Source organism: Chelonia mydas, chromosome 24 (genome assembly GCF_015237465.2).
Source record: "Chelonia mydas isolate rCheMyd1 chromosome 24, rCheMyd1.pri.v2, whole genome shotgun sequence".
In the NCBI taxonomy this organism is placed as follows: domain Eukaryota; kingdom Metazoa; phylum Chordata; order Testudines; family Cheloniidae; genus Chelonia; species Chelonia mydas.
Genome location: NC_051264.2, coordinates 4,868,027 through 4,886,868, shown reverse-complemented (window position 1 = coordinate 4,886,868; position 18,842 = coordinate 4,868,027). Strand labels below are relative to the sequence as shown.

The 18,842-nt window shown below is 49.3% G+C and overlaps 1 protein-coding gene across 8 annotated transcripts in view; it reads left to right on the top strand.

The window, feature by feature from the left end:
- Positions 1-4,750: 4,750 nt before the first annotated feature.
- Positions 4,751-18,842, top strand: part of MEF2D (myocyte enhancer factor 2D) — a 176,915-nt gene continuing 162,823 nt past the window's right edge. For 2 of the 8 annotated variants that reach the window (XM_037883487.2, XM_037883486.2), the window contains exon 1: positions 4,814-5,190. The gene's annotated coding sequence lies outside the window, so the exon portion shown is untranslated. Of the gene's footprint in view, positions 5,191-18,842 lie in introns of all 8 variants that reach the window. The other 6 variants (XM_037883484.2, XM_037883485.2, XM_043535008.1 and 3 more) reach the window with 4 other exon arrangements.

The window sequence follows — 18,842 nt, the reverse complement described above, 5'->3', positions numbered from 1 at the left end:
GCCTGTTCTCGGCCTGGGGTACCGCAATCGTTGAGTCTCCTGCGCTCTAAGAGGTCCCTTCCTGCCGCAATGAGTCTATGAAACTGTAACCGTGGCAGACAAAGGGAAGATGGCAGCGTTGTTAATTAAATGATCCTTATCACTGAACTCAGGTCCAAATTTTAGGTCTCCTAAAAATAATAAGGTATAAATACATTTTGTTGCACAAAAGGAAAATCTAATATTGATAGAGGCCTTTGCATGAAACGGGTTCCTTACAGGTCAGTCAAACGCTTCTCGGCCCTGATCCTGCCCTCGGCTCAGTTTGTGTCACAACTTTCCGTTGGGACTGGAAGCTCTTTGGGGCAAAGACCGGGTGTTTGTTCTGTGTGTGGATGGTCTCCTGATTCCAGAGTGAAGACAGAACAACTAACTTCACTTCCAGAGTGAAGACAGAACCATGACTTCAGAACAACTATTAGTACTAGCCTTGTTTATTGTGGTCGTGCCAAGGGGCCAGCGAAGAATGGATCCCATTGTGCTAGGCACTGATGGCCGTATTTGGGGTCTGCAAGGCCTTTCCCTCCAGGTCAGAGTGGCAGAGACCCTGGGGGTTTTTCACCATCATTTATTTATTATTTGTATGTCAGTAGCACCGTGGAGCTCTTGTCATGGACGAAGACCTTGCTGCACTAGGCGCTGTATCAACCCAGAACAGAAAGACAGCCCTTGCCCCAGAGAGATTACAGTCTAAGGATCAGACAAGAGACAACAGCCAGGTACAGACTGACAGGAAACAATGAAACCATATTGGTCAGCATGACAGGCGGTTGTCTCAGAAGATCTCCCTGCCCCTTACTGGAACATACAACATCCTTTATTAGCTCCACTTTAGTATAAATGCAGTGTTTATGTTCCTCTCCCTGCCATAAAGTCTTCTGATGCTGCATGTGTGTGTGCGCGCTCACACACACACACATTGTGTAATTCGCCGCCTACCTTCCTTGCACTGGGAGCCTCCTCCTACGCCAAGTGTATTGTAAAACTTCCCTATTCCTCCTCAGCCTGAGTCACTCGCTTTGTGGATCCTCCCACCGGCGCTGGAACTTAAGCACTGGAAGAAGCTGATTGCTTGTGTCAAAGAGGCTTAACTGGAGTCTGCATATGGCTGAGCCGCTAACTCCATTGGAATTTTTTGGGGTCTGTGTCTGTACAGCCCCTAGCACCATGGAGTGGGGTCCTGACCCATAACTGGAGCTACTAGGCGTGACCGCCACACAAATAATAAATAATGATCATAATTCCTTTCTGCTGGCAGAAATACAGTCCTCGGCCTGTTGTCTTCTCCACTCCATGCTTCCCCTGATTATTCTATGGGCCTGATGCTCATTTGCTCCATTCCTGTGACTGGGGCAGGGACGAAGGTGGCTTTAAGGCCACTTTTTTGCTTCTCAGATTCTGAGGCCATGTAGGGCTCTGCACAGGTCCTGATGTAAGTGGGAGCTGCCCGGTGGCTGCTCTAATTTACACAGTGTTTCCCATGCTCCCATAATGCAGTGTGCTCTGGCTACACCACCCTTATTTTGGGACTGGAAACAGGGTCCTTATACCAGCTCCACGCTGGCTAGAGAGGATCCCTGTGCAGGGGGGGATTCTCAGGGGCCATACCCACCCACTTTAAGGCCCTCTGTGCTGCCGGAGCGGCCTAAGTGGGCCTTATTGTCTCTGGCGACCAGGTCTTTCAGATCCTCCATTAAGAAGGAGGCAGGTGTCTGCCGTGTCTGCAGACCACATCACAGAGGAAGTGGGATGCTATGTAACAGTTGTGGTAAGTGTGTGGTGCTTGTAGCATTCCAGAGGATTATCTAATTTCCCAGAGAAGTCATTCCCAACCTGTCACTCACACACCACTCTCCAGGAACTGATTAGTAAAGGTCTCAGTCAAGCTCAGAATGGGTGTAGGGGCCCAGTGGCTTCTCCCTTGGCTTTAATGGCTGCTGCATTGGTTACACTCTGGGCAACTCTCTGCTTTCAGAGCAATTGTCTCAGGCTCTCTGCAGACTCAGGCAAGACATCACTGTGCTGGTTACATTCAGGTCACATATCCAAGCGTTTCTTCACAACCACAAGGGCTATAAACATAAATTCTTTATTTAAATGAAAGCTGAGATTCTGAGATGCTCTCCTAGGATGCCATGAACAGGAGCTCCAGGCATGGGTCTATATAGTCTGTGCCTTAAACTGGCCCTACTTCAGGGGGTGGAATACTGCAGCTTGAATAATTCCAGAAGACCTTTTTTTCCTTTTTTTTTTAAAGGAGTGTGACCCCAGCATAATTAATCCAGATTGAAACTACATACCGGATGAATTTAAGAAGATGGAATGTAATTAACCTGGGCTGGAGCTGGGCCAGGAAATTGTGGACCACAAGAAAAATATTAGTATTGGAAGTTGGGTATATGGATTTGATTGACTTAGTAAAAGTCAGATTGTAGTTTAAAAAGAAAGAATTAACATCCTTAGTTTTATTCTCACTGTGGCCAAATTGGACAGTGAAGGGCTAGAATAGAATGGGATAGAATTTCTATTAATGCCTATACCAGAGAGGCAGTCTGGTCCAGTATATAGCATCCTGGGTGACCTGGCGGGGGGGGGGGAGAGGATCATTTCACCTCTTTGCATAGTGTAAGCTCTTTGGGACAGGCACTGTCTCTTGCTAAGTGTTTATACAGCACCTAGTACAGAAGAGACCTTATGTTGGTTGGAGCCTTGGGGTGCAACCAATATTAAAAGCGAGCAAACTGATTTGTAGAACCAGTAGCACTATCCCTTAGTCCAGCTTTCCAGAGCCCGTCCCACGTTTCCTATGGTGTGTTTGATATTATTGGCCCAACACTTTGAACAAACTATTTTCAGACAATGGGCTTGTTTAGCAAACGACTTGCTTCAAGTTGTGTGGTGTGATTGGCCCCCTAAACCACATGGTATTGTTTCTGCTCCCTGATAGGGTGAGTGGAACTTTTAATTTCACTTATATAGGGGCCACCCTCCCTCCCCCTGCTGTCTGAGCACCTGACAGACACTAATGGGCATGACATTAAGGCCCCCTTTCCTTGTCCTGTCAGTAGAAAAGGGCCTTAAAGTGGATGTAGGTATAATTAGCACTGCCTTTAATGGCCCTTTTACTCTGGCAGAGAGGTGTAAAGGGGCCTTAGTGTAAATGAGGATCAGGCCCTAGTTGTTTGCACCCTTGTCACTAAATTGATGCAGATTTTCTTAGTCTAGACAAGCCCCAAAATTGGTGAGGGGCGGGGGAGAGAGGGGAAATGATCCAGTGCAATCAACAGTTCGGGTTAGGCTGTGAGCTTCATACTGGAATCAAGTGACTTGCCCGAGGTCACCTGGGGAGGCTGTGGGGGGCCGGAAACTAAATCCAGAACTCCTGGGTCCCATTCCGATGCCTTAGCCACAGGACCACCTTTTTCAGTCTTGAAACATTAGAGGAGCAAAGAGCAAGACACATTTTCCAGTGTGAATTTTAAGACTAGTAATGACTCATGCCGAGGGATGGGGCTAGGGGCCAAGAACTCCAGAATTCTAATCATGCCTCTGCCACTGAGTTGATCTAGTTGCTTCCCTGCCCTGTGCCTCTGTTTCCCCTCTAACATGCTGATAATCTGCCACCTCCCCATACCGAAGGGTTGTTGGGTGTTAGTGAATGTTTGTACAGTGCTTGGAAATTGTAAAACACTAAGTATTATTACTTATTATTATATTATTATGTAAGGGAAGAGTACATTTTTGGCTTTAAACATTTTGGACCCAAGCATGAGCTAGTTTAAACTGATGTAGCTCCATTTAAATCAATGGGACAGATTTCTTGTGTGTATACATCACCTTAGTTCGATTGAACTCAATGGGTTAGATCTCTAGCTGGTGTAAAGTGGCATTCATTGCAATTCAGGGCCCAGTTCCTTGTTCTCAGCCCCATGCCCTCACAGAGCTAGGAACAAAAAGCCAGGAGTCCTGACATCCAAGCCTTACCTCTAAACACTAGATCAAACCCGCCTCCCAGAAACAAGAATAGAACTCAGGAGTCCTGACTCTCAGCACCCTCTTCTCTAATTACTAGGCTGTACTGCTCTTTATCTGAGATACATCCCGCCGCATTGCTCGCTGCATGTCCAAAAACACCCCACTGCCTTCTGAATTTCACCGTTGGTGCAGGGGTGCTGCTGGAACTGGGGGGGGGGGCAAAAAGGGAAGGGGGCTGCCGCACCCCCTGGCTTGAAGTGGTTTCCATCATATACAGGGTTTACAGTTTGGTACAATGGCTTTCAGCATCCCCCCGCTATACCCATTGTTCCAGCCCCCCTGCATCGGTGACTTAGTGCACGGCTGGAAGGCGCTCAGACGCTACGGTGAGGGTCGCGGCACGAGAACCGACGCAGACCAGAACTGGGCTTGCAATTGTCCACGCCTGGAGGATTTTGCTGGACAACAACGCCCCTCGGGGGGGGGGGTGTGTGTGTGTGCAAAAAACTGAGGTGCAAGCTGGGTCCGAAGGAGCGTGCTCCTGACCTCTAGTGATGAGCTGGGAAAGGGGGATGGAGTGATGGAGACCAGACAGCAGCCAAGTGGAAGCCAGGGCCCTTTAAACCCTGCACAGACCAGGCTCCTAAATCACCCACCCAGGCTGCTGCTGGTCCTCCGGGCGGAAGGATTTGCAGCAAGCCACGCTGCAGCCTAGCTTGGGAGGAGGTGGCTTGGGTGCAAGGGGGGGGCAGAGCGGGAGCTGGGTGGCTCAGCCCTCCCTCCCCGGGCCGTGCGTAGGGCTTGGCCATTGGTGGGTGGGGAGCCATCTGGCCGTCCCGGCATGCTAGGCTGCGCTGGCTGGTGGTTACGTTGTGTCTTTCCCCCAGCGGGTTGGAAGTAGTTACCTTTGTCGCCAAAAAGGAGGAAGGAAGGAATCGACACACACACAGACACACACACACAGACACGCAACCAAAGGGAGGAAGTTCATTGAGACACTGAGATTGCTCCTGCTTGCCTGGGCTCGCCTCTCAAGTGTGACGGCGGCGGCGTTGTTGTTTGTTGTTGTTTGTTGTTGCTTCTTTGAAGCCTCCTCCTCGCCCACATCACCCCGTTCCCCGGCTCCTGGCAGCGACTTTCTGGGGGGGAAGGCAGCGCGGGAGCGGACGCTGGAGGGTAAGTCGAGTCCTGGGGGGAGTGGGGGGTAGCCTAGGGGTGGCGGTGGACTGACCGCTCTTGGGAGTCCGGGTGGGGAGGGGCTTGGGTGGAAACCGTTTGGCAACAGCCTGGGGGGGGGGGGGGGGTTAGGGTGACCAGAGAGCAAGTGTGAAATACAGAGACACTGGGGAGGGAAATAGGCGCCTGTCTAAGACACAGCCCCGAATGTGGGGACTGCTCCTGGAAAAGCAGGACAGCTGGTCGGGCCTGGCCTGGGTACCACGGTGATGGGCGGCGGCGGCGGGGGGGCGGGCTGTGGTACAGAGAGCTGGATCCATTGACCGGGATCGATTCGGGCTGCGGGGCGGCAGGGTGGCGAGCGCACCCTCCAGCCGCCTCTGACATTTCAAAACAAACCCTCGCCAAAATGGTGCAGAGGTGAAGGGAGGAATACAGGCGGCGGCGAGGTGTTGCCTCCCTTGTGTCTGCCTGACAGCAGCGGCTGTTTGCAAAGGCGGGGGGGGGGGATCAGAGCTGGGGACCGGTGAGGGGCCAAGGCACTGACAGCTCCGCAGGGCTGCCCGGGCTGGAGGTTGCCGGGGGGGGGCTGGGAGACAGCAGCTGGGAAGCGGGGGGGGGGGGGGGGGTAGAGAGAGAGTCCCAGATCTGTGGTGTTCACCCGTTGTTTGGGGGGAAGTGTGTGTGTGTGTGTGGAGCTGACAGCTGAGGTTGTTGCCGAGGGTTACGGGCGGAGGGGGGGGGACGGGGACGACGACGACGACTTTGGATCCTGCCATTTAGCAGCAGTCACCAAAATGGTGCAGAGGGGAAGGAGGATCTGCCCCAGGAGGGTGAGTGGGCAGGGGGGCTGGGGGAGCAGTGGGAGTCTGGTGGGGGGCAGGGGGTGTCTGGCAGCTGCGGGAGCAGAGGTGTCTGGTGGGGGGCAGGGGGTGTCTGGCAGCTGCGGGGGCAGAGGTGTCTGGTGGGGGGGCAGGGGGTGTCTGGCAGCTGCGGGGGCAGAGGTGTCTGGTGGGGGGCAGGGGGTGTCTGGTGAAGCGTAGGGTGGTGTCTGGTAGCTGAGGGTGGGGGGCAGGGGTGCCTGGTGTCTGGTAGCTGGGGGGGCAGAGGTGTCTGGTGGGGGGCAGAGGGTATCTGTGGAGCATAGGAGGGTATCTGGTAGCTGAGGGTGGGGGGCAGAGGTGTCTTATGCGGGGCAGGGAGGGTGTCTGGTAGTTGGGGGGCGGGAGCAGCAGTGCGGAGTAAGTACAGAGAGAGGGTCCCAGAGCTACTAAATGCCAAAGTGTGCGTCTCTGTCATGGGGAGGGACAGTGCCCTGGGCAGCTGCTCCTTCCTGGGGTGATGGGCGACAGCTAAAGCCACCAAAATGGGACAGGGGGACTGGCGCAACACCCCCACCCTGTGCTTGGGGGGGTGGGAGCAACAGGCCCCCCATGTTTGGGGAGCTTGGAGCTGTGCCTCTCTGTGTTTGGGAGGCTGGCTGGCTTAGTATATGGAGCACCGGGTGGGGTGGGGGGGAGGTATTTGATTGGCAACAGCAGCTTTTAGGAAGGGCAATGGTAAATAGAGTCCCGGGGCTTCAATGACTTGGACGGCTGCCTGTTCTGGGGACTGACAGCTGTGGTTGTTTGTTCCTCTCTGGTTGAAATGCTGCTGAAGGCTGGTCTGTGTGTGGGGGTGGAGGTTGGCGGGGGGCGAGGCATTTCTGCCATTTGACAAAAGCTAGAATAAGGTGCCATGGCGAGGAGCCGAGACACCCCCCCCCGAGAGGGGGTGGGGGATGTAGTGTGTGTGTGTGTGTGGGGGGGGTGCATGCCTTGGGGGTGGCAGCAGTCGCCACAAGACGGGTGTATGCTTGTGGGTTTCTGGCACCTGGCAGCTCCAGGGGATGCTGAGGCTTGTCTCGGAGGGTGCCAGTGTTGCTGAGGGTGACAGGAGTCAGAGGCATGTCCCACGACCTGAATGGGGCAGCAGGCCAGCAGACATATCGCAGGGGGAAATGTGTGTGTGTGTGTGTGTGTGGTGGTGGTGGTGAGGTTGGGGGTTTAAGAAGGACTCTGTGTGTCAGAGGCCTGCTGAGGTGCTGTCGAATCTGGGTGTTGTTTGGCATATGTGTTGCATCTGAGATGCTTGTTTGCCATCAGAAGATCTCTGCTTGCCCCTTTGCTTGGATGTTGTCTGTCTCTCGCACAGACACAGACATAGACACGGCTCTTCCCTTCTGCACTCTGGGTGTCTGTTCTCACCCAGTGCCAAATCCCTAAGTAGCTGTCTTCACGTGTGACAGGAAGGGGGGGTGATGGCTGGGAAGGGTCAGCCACAAGTTGGTCCATTTCCTTCTCCTGCGCGCTCCCCCCCCACCCCCAACATCCACTGCCCCAGGCTCTCCCGGCTGTGCGGAGCTGACATTTCACAGAGGGCCCTTTCTCCACTCTCCCTGCCGGTTTGGTTTTGGGAAGCCAATGGGAGTTGAGTGCTGGGTCTTTCGACTGTAGGTGGAACAGAACCTGGAGCGCACCTACCGAGGGCTGCTCAGTTTGGAAAGTGATCGTTGAGCGCCATACCGCCCATTCGAATGCCTGATTCTCATTTACCCTGAGGACCCTTTACCCGTCTCTGGCTGCGCAAAGGGGCCTGAGGCCTGGTTGAAACACAGATTTGGCAGTAGAATAACTAGGTCAGTTAGGGGTGTGATTTCACCTCCCCCTGATATAGTCGCATCTGAAGAAATGTGGTTTTTTTACCCACGAAAGCTTATGCCCAAATAAATCTGTTAGTCTTTAAGGTGGCACCGGACTCCTTGTTGTTTTTGTGGATACGGACTAACACGGCGACCCCTCTGATGGTTACACCGGGACAACCACTAGTGTGGGTACAGTTATAAAGGTACCTTTATACTGGGATACTTATTCCCCTTTAGCTATACCAGTATAAGCGCTTTTATCCTGGTATAACTGCATTCACACCAAGGGGGGTATATATCACTTTAACTACTGGTTCTCCATTGCCCTACAACTGTAGGCTCGGGAGGGAGAGACGCGTTCTCCCACAATATGCCACGAACCAGCTCCTAGAACGGCTCAAGTCAGCGAGGCGCGAAGAACCCTGCGAAACACCCCCTGAAATCCTAGTGTCAAACCCGGGTCACTGCAACGTGGCTGCGGCTAGACGGGTCTGGAGGGCGCGTGGCTCTGCCATGCGGATGCTCAGCAAGCGCGAGTTCAGTGCATCCCCTCAGGCTTTGATTCAGCAAAGCAGTTAAGTCCGTGCTTCACTGTTAGCGTGCGATGTTGAAGTTAGTCAAGTCCACTCCCCTGCTTAAAGTTAAGCACGTGTTTAAGTGTTAAGTTGAACTGAAGCCTCACAAAGTGGATGTGACAAAAGGTACCATTCTGCTCTGGTAGAAATTAGCACCCAGCTGGCACTGGTGTAAATAAGAACTCAAGGTGAAAAGCAGGGGAGTTTGCACCATCCTGTAGGAGCTTGGGCAAAGCCTCGTCTAGACGTTAAAGTCTTAGCGATATAACACGTTTTTTGGGGGGCGGGGGAGAGGTGTGATTTTGTTTTTTACCGAAATAATTATGCCCCTTGTGTGACTGAGTTATACTGAACGAGCTTATTTTGCTTCAACTGCAGTGAGCTACCCTGATATAAGCACTTCGATGCCGCTATGGTTGCATCCACAGCGGAGGCTTTTTTTGCCGCTTTCATTGTGCTGGAATAAAATCGGAGAACTGTGGAGCTGGAAGGGACCTTGAGAGGTCATCTCGTCCCAGCCCCCTCCGCTGAGGCAGGACCAAGTAACCCTAGACCATCCCTGACAGGCGTTTGTCCAGCGTGTTCTGAAAATCCGCCAATGATAGGGATTCCACAACCTCCTTTGGACGTCTGTTCCCCTTAGAGTGAGAAAGTTTGTCCTAATATCCTAAATCTCCATGCAAATTGGGCTGGTTTTCCTTCTTGTCGTACTCTTGGTGGACGTGGGGGAACAACTGATCACTGTCCTCTTTCTATCAACATTTTGCTGTTATCATGTCCCTTTTCGGTCTTCCCTTCTCGACGCTAAACATGCCCATTTCTTTCAAGCTTTCCTCATAGGCCATGTATAATTAAAGCAATACAGTACTACTTGTTAAGTGTTCACAGGTCCTCACTGTCCCTATGCCTCATTTTCCTCAACTATAAAATGGGATAATAATAGCTCTCTGTCTCATCCTTTGATGTCTGTCTGTTTAGAGTATAAGGCTTTTGGGCCAGGGACTGTCTCTTAGTTTTATTACTGAACATTTGTATTGTGGTAGCGCCTAGAGGCCGATCAGACCTGGATCCCATTGTACTAGGTGCCGTGTAAAACATATAGCAAATGACAAGTCCCTGCTCCCAAAGAATCGAGACTTAAAGACGTAACCGGTGGCTGTGATAAGCCGGGTGTCAATATGGGAGATAGGGCAAGGTAGCAAAAATAACAGAACGTGCACAATGCGTAGCCAGTTGGGAACAGGAATTGGAATGACTCTGTTAATGTAATCTTAAGTGTGTGTGTAACCTAGTACAGTCGCAAGACCTAACCCCCATCTAGCACTACTTCTTAGTAGATCTCACAGCCCAAAAGAGGTCAGTTACCATTATCCGCAAGGGAGCTGTGATCTCAGCTAGAGTGTCTGGACCTCACCATAACACTCCCCAAAATAATAATCTGGGGAGAGAGAACGGGTCGCTGTTGAATATATGTATCTCAAGGAAATGCTGCTTTTTTAAAAAAAAATATTGGAACAGTTTCAGATTTTCTTTTCCTCAGTTTCAGAGTAGCAGTCCTGTTAGTCTGTATCTGCAAAAAGAACAGGAGTACTTGTGTCACCTTAGAGACTAATTTGTTAGTCTCTAAGGTGCCACAAGTACTCCTGTTCTTTTTTCCTGAGTTGTTTCTCTCTGTTCAATTACTTTTGTGTGTGTGAAAATCAGTATTTGGACATTGGTGTCCCTAAATTTGTGTTTGTTGTTGACGGGGTGCTAGCCTGGGATGTAGAATACCTAGGGTTTATTCTCTTGGCTTTGCTATTGACCAAGAACATCTCTGTGCATCTGTTTCCACTCCCACGCTTTGTCTGTTTTCATTGCAAGCTCTTTGGAATAATAATACCACCAAGCTCTTGTACGGTGCTTTATCAACATCAGTATCATTAGCTCCATTTTACATGTGGGGAAACTGAGGCAGAGAATGAGGACAGGACATGTCCAAGGTCAGATGGCAACAGAGGAACCCAGGTCTCTGGAGTCCTAGCCTGGTGCTTTATCCACTAGGCCACACTGTCTTTTGCTGGGGCTTAAAAGAATTTGCTCTGAGCTAACTAACCCTGTTTCTAAATTAATGTATTTAAATTGGTGTGACTCCCTTGCCATAAATTGGTTTAAAAAAGTCCACAGAAGGCGATAGCAGTGACTTAGCTAAAAGCCAACCTCCACACAAATTTCCACTGAAATAACAAAAAGTGTGAATTAAAACCAGGGCTGATGTTCATTTACACTCTGGCCTCTTTGCATCAGCCTGAAATTGAGTGTAAATTACAACATACCCAGTTAAAGGCCGTTTGCTGCTGCTGGGAAGTTGGGGTTGGTGCAAGGGGTAAAGCCACTGTAGTCCCTGTAGTGTAGACATGGCTTCAGTGTAAATGACGACCAGGCCCAGCTGACTTTATCTAAGTGCTTGGCTAGGTGCTGGTGTAGCTTTAATCAGTGTAGTTGAAGGGAAACTATTTCAGTGCAATGCATTGCCCTGCCGTTTGCATTGGTACAATTAATTTTAGCCACTGTTAGCTCCCGAATAAGAAATTCCCACACTGGGTAGCTTGGACAAAAGGAGTGTTCTTAGCTCGAGTTAGGGCTTGTCTACATGGGGAAAGTTAATCCAAAGAAACTAGGGGTATGTGTACACTGCAGCGCGATGGCAGCACAGCCGCTTCTGTTGCATTGATCTAGCTGCATCTCCAGCTGGGGTTAGGACCTAGCTACGGTGCACACAGAGTGCAAATTTTTTCATGGCCTTAATTGTACAGGAGACCCCCACGTCTGACTTTTGAAGCGGATTAGTTATACTGCATTAAATCCTTGTGTGAACGCTGTTATTCCGAATGAAAGTGGCCTTCATTTGGTTCCAAAAGTGAATTAAAATAAACCAAATTAAGGACATTTAATTCTGAATGAGGGTGCTCACACAAGGGTTGAGGACGGTTGGAATAATCCACTTCAAATTCACACCTCTACTTAATTCAGATTCATTTTCCTGGATGGTCCCCTGTAGACAAGCCCTTATTCGATTTAAAAACTGATTGAATTAAATCAGTGCCATTTCTGTGTGTAGAGAAAGTCCTGTTTACTTGTACAGCCCCCAGCACAATGGGGTGCTGGTCTTGGTTGGTGCGACTACCATTCAAATAAGAAATAATTAGTCCATCAGAGTTAAGATGGCACGGATCAGCCTACGGCTTCCTAAGAAATGGCATTTGATACTTTTCTCTCCCTGGCATTTTTCTCTTCTTTTTTTAAAATTACATAAACCTATCAATAAAGCGCTGTATTTTATTAAACAGCTGGTTTGAGCGGAGCTTAGGCGATGTTGGGAGACCTCTAGGCTGACCTTTTATTAGTATGTATTTTTTTTTATTAAAGAAGCCGTTTGCTGCGTGTGGTGCTTTTCTCTTTAAGGTGAATCTAGCCCTCGCCCGACTGTCGTCTGCCAGCAGCTCTGCCTTCCCAGATCTGTCGTTTTCAATCTTTCACTCTGGTGTCACGTGCTCCATCCTTTTTTTCCTTGCACTTGTTTGCTTGCAGCTTTTTTTATTTCCTCCTGTTTAAAACAACAATCGTTCTTATTGATCATAAAAAGCACTGGGGCTAAAAAATAAATAAATCTTCCTGCCAAAAGTATCCAGAAATGTATTCAAACCACTTTACTCTCTGGACTGGGCAACTGACTTGTGCTTTCTAAAGCCTGGAGCAGAAGGGCTAGGTGGAGAGAGAGAGAGAGTGTGTGTGTGTGTGTGTGTGTGAAGAGGGGAGGGACATGTGGGGTGAATGATTCAAACTCCGACCTGCTCTATACTAAAAATGTTTACTGGGAAAGCTTGACCAAATTCCCACAATTCTCAGAGAGGTATTCCCATGATATTGTTTGTTCTTTGGGGGCAAGAATGGCCATTGTGTTCTCTTTTTGTACAGCACCTGGCACGACAGGGCATGACTGACGCTCTTGGGTGCCCCCACAATATAATACTTGTACACAGCAGTTGGCCCACTGTACGCAGCAACAATTTCCCACAAGGCAGTGTGTCTGAAGGCGGGGGGACACTGGGATGCCTACTCACAATACACTATGCTTGGTGCTGACATACCAGGAGCTGCATGGACATAAAGCGCCAAGTGGTAGAGTGTGAATGCGCTTTTCCAAAATAGCTTTGTCTGTGGCACTGTGCCGGCAAAACCTTTGCCAGTGAAACTGCCTACTGTAGGCAAAGCCCATTCAGCCTGAGTTTGCAGAGAGCCTGGAACAATAGCTCTAAAATGTCAATTGCCCCATTCATTTAAATGGATGCTAACTCAGATGCTCAGGGTGCAATAAATGTCGACAATGGCAAGTATTTCTCTGTTCGACTAAATATGTTAGAAAGGAGAGGGAAGATCAGTTTATAATATAGCTCTTTTGAGCCATAGATCTCAAAGTGCTTTACAAAGGAGGTCAGTATCATCAGTCCCCCAAGGGAAACTGAGGCACAGAGCTGAAGTGACTCACCCAAGATCACCCAGTAGGCCAGCGGCAGGGCCAGGAATCGAACTCGGCTCTCTTGAGTCCCTATCTGCTAGGCCATGCTGCCAGTTATGAAGGATTTCCTGGAGGGGCAAGGGGAGTGAGGCACTAGCTGGTGAAGGAAGGAATACATGTGAATGTGTCAGCCATGCTCTGAGCTGGGGTCGGCTACACCGCCCGAGAAGTCATCCCACTGACTCTGAAACGTTCCCAGCTCTTACCAGCTCCTCTGCTGAAACAGCCAGGGACGCGCCGAGCGTCAGAGATTCGTGTTTAACTTACTGCTCTGTGACAAGCAGGTCATATATTATGCCTGCAACGTGCAATTAAGTGCTGGTCTTTCTAGAGGCCGAATGTGTACGGCTCGCCGGTGGACCTGGAACGCTGCCACGCTTTGGCTAGTATTGCTGTGTGTAAATGTCTCGGCCCCTACCTGATACATGTGCTGTGTGTGTATAGAGAGGAACTGAAGTCATAGACCTTATAATCAATGCCAAAAAACCTGCCGCTCTGTTTCTCTGCTTCTTTGTAAAGATCCAAACAACAGAAACTCTTGTGACTAGGATTTTATTCTTTGTATCAAATAGATACTTACTAACATGCAGTGAAGTATCATAGGATGGTGAAACTAAAATGGAGGCCTGAATTCTTTCTCGGTGGTAGAATTAGGGGTTCTTAAACAGGGTGTGCTTCAGAGCCGCATTCACCCAATGCCCCTTTACACAATCAGACCAGTGTCAAGAGATCTTATCGTAAATGAGAGTCTGGCCCCAGACGATTAAAATAAGAACCTTGTCTGGCAAACAGTTTACACATATGTGTAACTTTACTCATGTGAGTAATCTCAGCCAAGGTAATGGGATGACTTGCTGGAGTAAAATTGCTCATGCGCGTCAGTGTTTGCAGGAACAAGGTCTAAAGGGCTCTTTTTGGGGCACGGTGATATTTTAGGCATGATTTTAAAAACTGTGATCTGACATCTGCACTCCGGCCCCATCACAGCACAAAGGGGATTTAAAGTGAGGTGACCAAGCACTTGTCTACACTACAGTGGGTATAGTGGCATAGTTACAGTGCATTAACTACAGTGGCATAGCCCTGTAACACAGAGGCACCCTACAAGCGACGGAAGCGTCTGCCATTGCAGGAAACATTCTGCCTTTGACCTGCGGCATCTACACATAGCTACGGCGCTCAGAGGTTTGGATTTTTCACATCCCTAAGTGTTGTAGCCATGTCAAATTAAATTCTAAATGTAGACCAGACCTGTAATTTACATCCAGAGCAGAGGAAAGGGGCCTTAGTATAAATGAGAATCAGGCCCTTTAAATCAATAGTAATTAGGGTCTTTCCTGGTACCGATCGCCTTCATCTTCCACTGAAGTCAGTTGAGGACACTCAGGGTTAGACCCTCCATCTCAAAATGCAGGTAATTTGCAATGGGTGAATTAACCTGGGAAGTACTGAATAGTTCCCATCCAGTGCCATTTTTTTTTTCTTTTTAGTTGGAGGGGGAGGGTAAAACATGCCATTTTTGGCTGGGGAGAAGAAGGAGACGTTTCCTAGTGGGTGGTGGTGGTTTTTCGAATGGTGCCCTGTTTGAAGCTGTTCGTAGCTTTGAAAAGTTGTCACCCCACCAGAGATGTGTTGGTGGGCAGAGTGCAGGTGAAAGAGTTAAAGATGCATTAAATTGATCATGTGGTTCTCCGTGAGGCACAAATTAGTGATTTGCACAGTAATGGTCTCCTGGACATCATCCTTCCATATGGGGCAAATACTGTATAGACCAGTGACTTGTTTGTAAAGTGCACTGAGGTAAAAGGCATCATGTTATTTTAAATTTATATATCTTGGGGTGAATGCTAGCTGGGGTAGGAATAGCAGGTGTGAGTTTCCTAGTGGAAAATAAATGGGGCAATCTTACAGTCTCCTTTCTTTGTACAGCAGATGGCACCAATCAACAATATCCCATTCCAGGTGTGGTAACTGGAGCCTAAATGTAGGGGTGCATCTACATTTGAGCTGGGAGGTGTCACGTGGGCCTACCTGTGCTAGCTTGAGCTAGCATGCTAAAAATAGCCGTGTGACGGGGTGGCATTTGAACCCCCTGGGTACGTACTTGGGAGCCTAGTTTGAGCCGCCACCCATGCTGTCCTGGCCACCCAGCTATTTTTAGCACGCCAGCTCTGCTGGAGCTACTGAGGGCAACTCGGCGCGAGCTGGGAATCACACCTCTCGGCTCAAATGTAAACGCACCCGGTAGCTTGGTCTTGCTGTTCTTTTTAAATAGGTCAGATCCTCGGCTGATGTAAACTGGTGCCACTCCATTGACGTCTAGGGAGCTACACCCGCAGAAGGGATCTGGCTTGTACAGGATCAGCTGAAGTCATTGTTAGTGCAAAAGCAGCATCTCAAGATGGTTAATAGACCGACAAAGCCAATTACCAGTCACTAAGGCTGCTTTCTCTGGGCCTTAAAGGAGCAGTCTGCAAAGCTTGAATGCTACTGCTTCTGTCTTGCTGCCACAAAGGGTTCTAAGGTGCACCTTTATTTTATATTGAGTAAATTGATTAAATCATTTGGAACGGGTTAATAAATGATGGTATAACCGTGTGATAGACGTCGTTATTATTGATGATCAGTCTTGTGCCAGTGTCATGGACCAGGGCGTCTAGGTGCTATCATAATACAAAAAAATAATAAGGAACAGAATCCAGTTCTCTTAGCTTCTTGTCTTGTGCTTTTAAACTCTGGACCATGTCCCCTTTAGTCAGTGCTGGGCAATCCGGAGGCAATTACAAAGAAGGTGTGTGTCTCAGGGCGTGGGATTTGTCATGAAACCAATCTCCGCGCACCTATTGGTCAGTACGACAGAGCCCTGTAATTTACTTGTCATGGAGCTGCCGAGCAGGTAGCTTGTCCAATACAGGTCTTCATAACTCCACTGAATACATAGGTTGGTTTGTTGGTCTGCCAAGTTATTACCCTGAAGTCTAGAAAGGGAAACTACCTTTCCATGAAATGCTTGTGGGCTGATTCTTTCCTTTGGCGTCACTGGGGGTTAATCCTGATTTCACACTGGTGTTGGGGAGAAGGGAGCCAGGCCTGTGAGGGGAGCTAGGTTTGGAGCTTCCCTCCGCACGCACCAGTTTTCCTGACAGTCGTGATCTCTCTAATTATAATTGAATGGGACCTCACTCTGCAGGCATCCTTCTGGCATTCCTTGAAATCAGTGGACGGTTGGCAGGATGGGCCCCTGTCTTTCAGAGTTGGGGACAGTTGTTCTTATCTTCTGCTGAATCTGAAAGTCATTGTGATTATCTGTGTTACAGCCGTGCCTCGAAATCCTGTTGTGCTAGGCTGTACAGAGCATGAGAGAGCTTACAGTTTGATTAGTCAAGGCCAACAAGGATCATTATCCCCATTTTAGAGGTGGGAAACTGAGGCACAGAGGAGCTCAGCAGTTTGCCCAGGGGAGTCGGTGGCAGAGCCAGAAATTGAATGCAGCCTCCTGGAGCCCTAGGCCAGTGTCTCGACCACAAGACCAGCCCACCGTCACCAGGTGGCGCCGTTACGCACAGTTTTCCACATTCTTCTTGTGCGAGCAAGTTCTTAGTCTTGGAAGGAAAGCTTGTGTTGCTGTTGGTTTACTTACAAGGCTCTCTGTAGAGAAAGCGGTTGCGAGCAGCTGGAAGGTTTAATTTCTGCTAGAGTCTGCTCTTGGGATGGAGTTGCGGCATTGTGTTTGAGGGAGATCTCTGGAAGATAAGTGTAAATAAAGCAAGCGACACTTAGAACATACCCAGACTTTACGCCACTAATTTCTGGGAGGCCGATATGCAAAGGCCATAGATACCTGCTACTGCCCATCAGAGGGATGATGGTCGTGATGCTGATGTTGGAAAAAGGAGCATCAATATTACAGGGGTTGACATTCATATGATACTGAAAACTGCTGTTCTGGCATGGCTTATGAGCTGTTGAAAACTAGATGCTTGAGAAATGGTAAACGCAAAGAGGAAAGCATAAGCCCCAGGTTTCAGTGGCACATAAGTACTGCATAAGGATTGTGAATTTCACCCTTTAAAGCCATGGTGGTGTGTGCAAAAGGAACATTTCTGTGGAATGTATACACAGACTCTTGCATTTGCCAGCTGCACAGCTAAGAAATATGCTGGCCAAAGACCTGAGCTTCAGATGCATGAAATCATCGTGTCATTATTAATGGTACTTATATATCCATATCCATCTATATCTATATATACTGCAGTTCACAGACCTTGATGAATAACTTACTGGAAACCCAATGCATTAAGTCATGTGTTTGCACTGAGAACTGAGTCTCTCCTACAATTCTCACGCTGCCCAGGGTCCTGGCAAAGGGGTGAAGTGCTGGGAAGTTCATCGCTTGGGCCCCCGGGTGTGGTTATCTCAGGGTGCACCAGGCACACCCTTGAGACTTGCCTCTTGCTCTTACGAAAACTCTGTTAGGGAAGCAGATTGTTTTGATGACTGGAAAGTGGACTGGGCCAGTTGGCGTCAAACGGGTCCCCAAATGCTAGTGTATTGCACTGGAAAGGGGGGTTTGTTTGGTGGTTTTTTTGCTTTTTGAGTAACGTTTATGCTGATGCTATTTAGTTCTGATTTTTAAAATGAAGCTGCATGCCATGCATGGGCTCAACCCCAGGCAAATTCAATGCAATGCAGCTTTACTTGCAGGTGTAAATGGAGAGGAAGGATGGCTCAGTGGTTAAGGCACTGGAATGGCAGCTAGGGGACCCATCTTCAGTTCACATCTCAGCTGTGGGCTGGATTTTCAAGGGTGGAGCGTCCACAAGTGGGGCTTCTCCCCCCGCCCCCAAACAGTCCAGCTCCTGTTTAGGCACCTAAATAAAGGCCAGATTTTGAAAGCTTTCCAGCACCTCCCACCGTGAAACTTCTGGCCATGTTTTCAAGAGCTCCGTACCCAACGTGCTTTTGAGAATCTAGCCGCAGGTGACTTGCCAGGAGTCAAACCCAGATCTACTAAGCCTCAGTCTGATCCTTGAACCACAAACTCAACCTTCCTTGACACCCGTACAGCCGTCCTTCCTACCGGCTTGCAACATGCCACGCAGAAAGCTGACAGTAGTAGCTCTTTGCTACTCATTTGCTCACAAGTATCCGAAGCCCAGTCCCGAAGATGCTGCCCAGATCTCTAGCTGGGTGCTGCTAACTCTTCACCCTGCAAAACTCTGTCGCCTTGAGCTGCAGTGGGGAGAATGGGAGACGTGTATCTATAAGATCCTCGCTTTTTAAAACAGAAGCGGACCAGATGGTCTAAGCAGGATCCTTGCTGCTTGAGCAGCCATGTCTCTCTTCCAAGGCAGCTGGTGGCTTGTATGGTTCTTGCTCCCTGCACCAACCGACTGGAAGGGGGCTGCTGCTGTCCTTTCGCGTGGGATGGTGCTTGGTGAAAAAGACGCCAAGCATTTAGCAGCATGGAAGCATGTTTCCCAGTTCTTTTCACTCAGGTGCACACGCGAGTTCCTGTTTTAACTAGACGCTGGTGCATGTCCCCCCCAGCCACAAGCAGAAGGAGGCGCTTGTTATTATTTATGATTTGTATTGCATGGACCCCATTGTGCTAGGCGCTGTACAAATACAGAACAAAAAGACAGTCCTGGCCCCATGGGGCTTACAGTTTAAGCTGTTGCAGTCATTTGCACTAGTGTGAATTGAGTGTGAAAAACTGAGCTGGTAGCATTATAGGCTCACTTTGCACTGGTGGAAATGACTGTATCAGGTGCTGGGCAATCAGGGCCCTAACGTAGACAAGGTTGACACCAGCGCTGCGGGAATTGCACTGGTG